The following is a 7,201-nucleotide window of genomic DNA, read 5'->3' as shown; positions in this document are numbered from 1 at the left end:
GCTTTATGTCAAGCAAAATGCACTTCAAAGGAAGACATTGGTTTCCTGTTGCTGGAGGAACATGGTTGACTGAAGTCTGACACGTGCTTGAAGCAGCTAAAAGCAAGATTCTTTCGTTCGATATTCCTGCTTTGATGGTGGGAGAGCGAACGATACAGGGGTCTTTTCAGTGGGTCAGATGTGGGCCACGTGTGAGAAAGCAAGCTGGCCTTGAACTGCCTTGAATCCTGCCCAAACTCTGGGGGCAGGGAGAGCAAGAGAGCTCATCAAGAAAGGCTGTAATCATTTACAGCATCCAAGGCATGGAAAAACTTAAGTGTCCATTGGTGGATGCATGAATAAAGAAGCTGTGGCTTAAATAAACAATGGGATATTATTCAGTCATGGAAAGGAGGAAAATCTGCATTTGTGACAGTTTGGATGGACCTTGAGGGTATTACACTAAGGGCCATAAGCCAGACGGGAAAAACAAATATAGTATGATCCTGCTTGTATGGGCAATCTAAACAAAAAACAAGGAAAAAATAAAAAAACTTCTTAGAAAAAGAGAACAGATTTGCAGTTAGCAGAGGTAGGCTGGGTAAAGGAATTGGATGAAGGTCAAAAGACACAAACTTCCAGTTACAAGGTAAGCCAGTTCTGTGGTTATAATGTATTGTACAACATGACAGATATAGTTAACACTGCTTTATGAATGTATTAGTCGCTCAGTCACGTCCGACTCTATGCGACCCCATGGACCGGAACCCACCAGGCTCCTCTGTCCATGGGATTCTCCAGGCAAGAATACTGAAGTGAGTAGCCATGTCCTTCTCCAGGGGATCTTCCCGACCCAGGGATTGAACCCAGGTCTCACACACTGCAGGCAGATTCTTTACCATCTGAGCCACCAGGCAACCCCCAACCCTGCTTATGGTATATTTGAAAGTTGTTAAGAGAATAGATCCTAAGACTTTTCATCACGAGGAAAAAACATATTCATTATTTGGCATATATATGAGATGATAAATGTTAAATCCACTTATTATGGTAATCGATCAAAAAAACAAAAATAAAAACAAGATCGTCAGCTAAAAAAAAGGAAGGCTGTAATTGTGCAGAGGAAGTCAGGAACTGATGGAGGACCTGTGAGCCATGAGCCGGAACGAATCTGTTCTAGCTCTGCAGGTGAGAGTTCTCAGCGATGGCAGGAGCTCCGCAAAGACCCTTCACGCTTTCCACAGCAGCCAGCAGAGGGAGCCAGTGGCAGGTCATATGGTTTTAGTCAGGCAAGACTTTCTAGTCTGTCTTCTCCCTTCTCTTTTCTGACCCCAGCTCCACCTGTAGTCTTGCCTGGGGGAGAGGAAGCTGGCTGAATGAGCTGGAGGGAGGAAGGGGAGAAACAAGAGAGGATATTGAGAAAAGTTTGAATGTGCAGACCTCATTTGGGAGTACCAGTCCAAGTTGGGGGAGGAGTAACATTCTAGCTTTGAATTATGCACTTTTGACTTAACGTTTTTATTTTTTGATATGGGCATCTTTAAAGTCTTTATTGAACTTGTCACAATATTGCTTCTGTTTTCTATTTTGGTTTTTTGGCCCCGGGGCATGTGGAGTCTCAGCTTCCCAACCAGGAAATCAAACCGGAAGATTAAGTCTTAACCACTGTACCACCTAGGAAGTCCCCTTGACTTAACTTATAATTACAAGATGAGACTCTTTCAGACAAAATGGATTTCTTATCTGAGGATGCCTGGAAAAATTAATTTCATCTTCCCAGAATGTCTTTCAGGAGCAGGTGAAGCATTAACCCCATGGAATGAACCAAACTTGAAAGTGGTGGTGAAGAAAACAGTGGTTTTACTAATTGAGTCCTACTAGTTTTACATGTTCACATTTTAAGAGAGGAAGCTTTTAAAATTTTTGTTCCAGGCAGTTCCATGACTCTTTATTCTAAAAATCATTGGTCTTCAGCTCAGGGAACACACTCACCATGGGTACTTTGCCTTTCATCCACTAGGAGGCACCAAGAGATCTGGAGGTAGGAGAAGAGGATATCTTAACTGAAAATCCACCCAACTGATTACTTCCCTGGCCAGCAGCCTGAGTTAAAGGTTTCTCCCACAGGTAGACCTCAGGCTTCTCAAAATGGTTCCCTATCATCTGGAAAGATGTTTTGAAATGACAGATTCTTATGTTCCATCATAGACCCACCAACTCAGAATCTCTGGGGGCATTTTGGAGAGTGTTACAAACCTTTTAGGTGACTGTGGTCTGTTGGGTTATAAGGTTTGGCATTTAGGAGGATGGGTGAGAATGCTGGAATCTGCAATGAATTTATTGCTCTAAAAAAAAAAAAACAATGCACAAGTATTCTGGTGAAAGGAGTGAAGCTTCAAGGGTTTCTGTTATGTATTCTTTTTAAAAAACTTTATCTTTAAACATGAAGATTGCTAATTGCAACTAGATAAATGCCAGGGTGTTTATTGGGTTGGTCTTTTCCCACTATATTGGAACATTACTTCTATTATAGTGGCTTCTTAGCCATCTGGTAATTCTGTTGATGGGAGCAAAAATGGAAAACAGAGGGCACCATTAGCCCACAACTGCAAAACATAACAGTTGTCTGATTTTCCACCCATCTTGCCAGAACTAGGCCAATGACAATATTGTTTCTAACCCACATGTCTCCCTCAGGCCAATTTGGAAATGCATCTCTTGTGGCAGAACAAGTCTGTCACTGATGGAAAAGAATCAGTAGGTTAAAAAATAAAGATCAGGTCCAGGAGTTTTGCCAGCATCAAGAATGTGCTTCATCAGTAGGACAGGGTACAGGATAATGATCATTCTAATTTTCTTTGTCTTTTGCTTTGGAAATCTTTGCCATTGTTGAATAAAGACCAAATGTAATGCAATGCCCTGTTTTATTAGTGTTCTCCTAGCCAGGATATTAATTATTTTTCCTGACAAATGTCTGAGAGGAGGGGTGTTGTAGCCTGATTTATGGCTACTTCACTTTGCAAGTCATATGTTCAGGATAGCACAAATAGAAGAATGTTTTAAGTGCCAAAAATATGAAATGTTAAACTTTATTTCTGAGGGATTTTATTTTTGTTCTCGATTTAGAAGCATTAGTATATTTTCTTGACAACTGAACAGCAAGGGAGATGTTTTGGCTGGTGTAAATACCTATAGGCTGAAGAAGAATGCATTAATTTGTTCACTGAGTTTTGAGCACATTGTTGAGAAATTTTAGAGAAGGCACCTTCTTTATCTAATCAAGCATTGGAGGATGATAAGACTGGGGAATGGCATTTTATTGTTCTTGGGTCAAAGAGAAGGAGCACTTTGTCTGAGAGATGAGGGAAAGAATGTGATAGTTATTCTCAAATGGATGCAGAGTTATCATAGGGAAGAATTCTGTGACGCTCCAGGGGGCAGAATTAGAGCCCACTCCTTCAGTCCTCATATCGTGTTGGTTAAAAAGTACTGACGATGATTTTATTTTATCTCTGAATTCCGTTGGTTCATGTCTCTCCTCACTTGTAGCACCATGGTTTAGACATATTTACTATTTCAAGAGAAAGAAACAGAGAGAGGGTAGGAGAGAGAAAGAGAAGGAAACAAATCATTTACAGGTCTCCTCTTTACTTACATTACCTCCCTTCTCAGATGGCTCCTCTGCCCACAGAATTCTCCAGGCAAGAATACTGGAGTGGGCAGCTATTCCCTTCTCCAGGGGTTTTTCCTGGACCCAGGGATCGAACCCGGGTCTCCTGCATTCCAAGCAGATTCTTTACCATTTGAGTCACCAAGGAAGCCCAATACTTTTTCTCTATTCTTTCTTATGTTTTCTCCTTTCTCAGATTCATCCTGTACTTCAGAGTAATTGTTCAAATCAGAAAACAAACTTATGGATATCAAATGGAAAATGTATGGGAGAGGGATAAATTAGGAGTTTGGGATCAACATATACACCCTACTATATTAAAAAAAAGATAACCACAAAGGAACCTATGGTATAGGACAGGGAACTCTACCTAATGTTCTGTGATAACCTAAATGGGAGAAGAATTTGAATGAGAATAGATATATGTATAACTGAATCACTTTGCTGTACACCTAAAAACTAACACAACATTGTAAATCAACTAGACTCCAATATAAAGTAAAAACTAAAAAAAAAAAAATTCTAGGATATTATATACCATATCTGCTTAAAATAAAACTTATTAATAAAACTTCAAAAAGATAAATGAAAGCCAATCATGTTACTTCCTTATTTAACATTCTTTTTTATTATTCAATTTATTTATTTTAATTGCAGGATAATTACTTTACAATATTGTGATGGTTCTTGCCATACATCATCATGAACTGGCCATAGGTATACATGTGTCCCCTCCCTCCTGAATGCCACCCCCGCCTCCCTCCCCACCTCACCTGTCCAGGTTGCCACAGACCTCATTTAACATTCTTTACTGATTCCCCCAAAGCCTGGAATTCAAACTTCTTATCATGAAGAACAAGTGTTTTCCTGACTTGCGTCTTACCATCTTTTGTCAGTCCTATTTCATGAATAACAAGTGTTTTCCTGACTTGCGTCTTACCATCTTTCGTCAGTCCTATTTTCTGCTCCACAAACTTTTATTCTGGACTTACTGAGCCACTTTAAGTTTCTCAAATAAGTCATGCTTTTTTAGCTTCCATGATTGTATTCATATTCTTCCTCGAACCTAGAATGTTTTTTCTCTTCTGAGTCCTGTTCACCCTTTTCTAATACCATGCTGTCCCTGAAGTCTTCTGACCACTCTCTTAGCAGAAGTAGTGGCTTCTGCATCTGGTTTCTCAGAGCACTTTGTACATCTGTGTTCTTGTTTAGTTGCTCAGTCATGTCCGACTCTTTGGCGACTCCATGGACTGTAGCCCACCAGGCTCCTTTGTCCATGGGATGTCCCAGGCAAGAATACTGGACTGGATTGCCATTTCCTTCTCCACGGGATCTTCCTGACCCAGGGATCGAGCCCAGATCTCCTGCATTGGAAGGCAGATTCTTTACAGCTGAGACACCTGGGAACCCCCATACAGCTGTGTTTATTATTCCATTGTCAGACCCCCAACTCCTGCCTGCATGACATTTTGAGCTCCCTGGAGGCAGCTGTGTGTCTCTCCAAACCTCCAGCAGAGTGTGTTTCTTCTCTGGAGCTATGTTGAAGCTCTTTACAGGAGGATTTCATCTCAGTATGAGTTAGAACTTTAAAACAATTAGAACAGTTCAAAAATTGAAGAGGCTGCATGGTACAGAGTAGGTGCTTCACAAATAAGTGTAATATTGAATGAGCTGTGAGCACTTGAATCTCCTGTCACCAGGAAGTGTTCAAGTTGTTTGACAGGCTCTTTCAAGCATCATAAGAAGTGCTTCATGATGAATCATTGAAAAATTTCCATCAAGTTATTGACTGTATTTCACTATATTTTGGAAAGTTATCTATCTGCCTATCTTTCTATCTATCTTCCTATCACCTACCTACCTAAATAATTAAAATAATACTAAATTTTTTCCACATCATAATTCTTTTTTTCCTGCTTGAAGATTTTATTAACAATCAAGTGTGAATATTATTTAAAGAGTTTTTCTTTTACTTTTAGCAACTAGGGCTATTCATACCTTCTCAATCCTTTCCAATAAGTCTTCAGGATAATTCTTGCTGTTACTGATGGCTAAAGTACCTACATGATAGAAATGGATTGAAAAAAAGTTAATACTTTGAAGGGAAAGGAAAAACCTTGTAGTTCCTCATCAAATTTAGAGAAAAAGAGAAGAAATTATGCAAAAAGGGAAATGCATGTTTCATATTTAAATTTTTCAGATTGACTTGCATATGATAATTTATATCTTTGAATATAGCATTATGTAGCTTTATTATTTATCCAACTTTTCCAAGTGTCAAGATGTATACAGGAAAGGTACTGCCTGTTATCATGATGTACTCTTTGGTGTATAATCCTTGCAAATACAATCCTTGACATGAAGTGATGCTTTTGATAGCTCTTGATAGATAAACAGTGTATCCTAAAAGAGAATCTTCCCAGACACAGGGACAGGTCAATATCACAGGGAGGCAAGAAGAGGCCTTACTTAAGGATGGGTTAAATTGGTATCACAAAGAGACAAAAATTACAAATGCCTACATCAGTGAGACTCCAATAAAGAAGTATTTCAGAAACACAAAAAGCAAACAAAAAATTACAGATGTCTCAAGTAAAAGAAGTTTATTTCTCCATCACATGAGAGGATGGAGGTAGGCTGGTGGTCCAGGGAGAGTGGGCAAGTCTGCTCCGTGAGGATATCGGCCGGTCAGGCCCTACTTGATGCTTTGCTTTCCCAGGGGGCAGTAGCTGTCAAATGTTAGCCTGCATCAGACCCACCTGGGTTTTTTGTTTTTAAACACGAAGTGCTGAACCCTAACACCAGGGTTTCTGATTCAGGTGTCTGGGGTGAGGACAGAGAACCTGCATTTCTAAAAAGCTCCCGAGTGATGCTGATGCTGCTGGTCAGGAGACTAGATTTGAAGAGATACTGCCCTCAAATGCTATCCCCATTCTCACTGACCCAAAGGAAGGAAAAAATGGAAATCGAAAAAGATATGACTCAGAAGTTACACATATTTTTTTTCTGCTCAGATTCTTTTAGGCAGATCACAGTCAAAGAGAAGCAAAAATACAATTGCTTCCATTATTAAAGGGAAGAAGAAATCATTCCAATGTTGAGCCTTCTGCCTTAGGAACAAGGTACATTGTTCGGGTTACTCAGGTCTGTGAGTCTCTTAGCAATGTCTTGTGTTTTTCAGTAAACTGGTCTTTCACATCTTTTATCATATTTAAAGGGTTTACTATTTTGATGCTATTATGATATTAATTTTCATTTTAAAATTTTGAATGCTTGTTGCAAGTATACAGAAATATAGTTGTCAGTTCTCTCCAAACTGATCCATAGAGTCAATGCAAACCCAATCAAACACTCACAGGCTCTGTGTGAGTGTGTGTGTGTGTGTGTGTGTGTGATATTGACAAGCTAACTCCAAACTCTGCAAGGAAATACAAGAACCTAGAATAACGAAAATGACTTTGAAGAAGAACAAAATCAGAAGGCTAGTATCACCTAATTTCAAGACTTATAAAGTTATATTAATCAATGAACTATGGTAATAGCATAAGGATA

The sequence above is a fragment of the Muntiacus reevesi genome, chromosome 1 (genome assembly GCF_963930625.1).
Source record: "Muntiacus reevesi chromosome 1, mMunRee1.1, whole genome shotgun sequence".
In the NCBI taxonomy this organism is placed as follows: Eukaryota; Metazoa; Chordata; class Mammalia; order Artiodactyla; family Cervidae; genus Muntiacus; species Muntiacus reevesi.
This window is presented reverse-complemented; position numbering follows the sequence as displayed.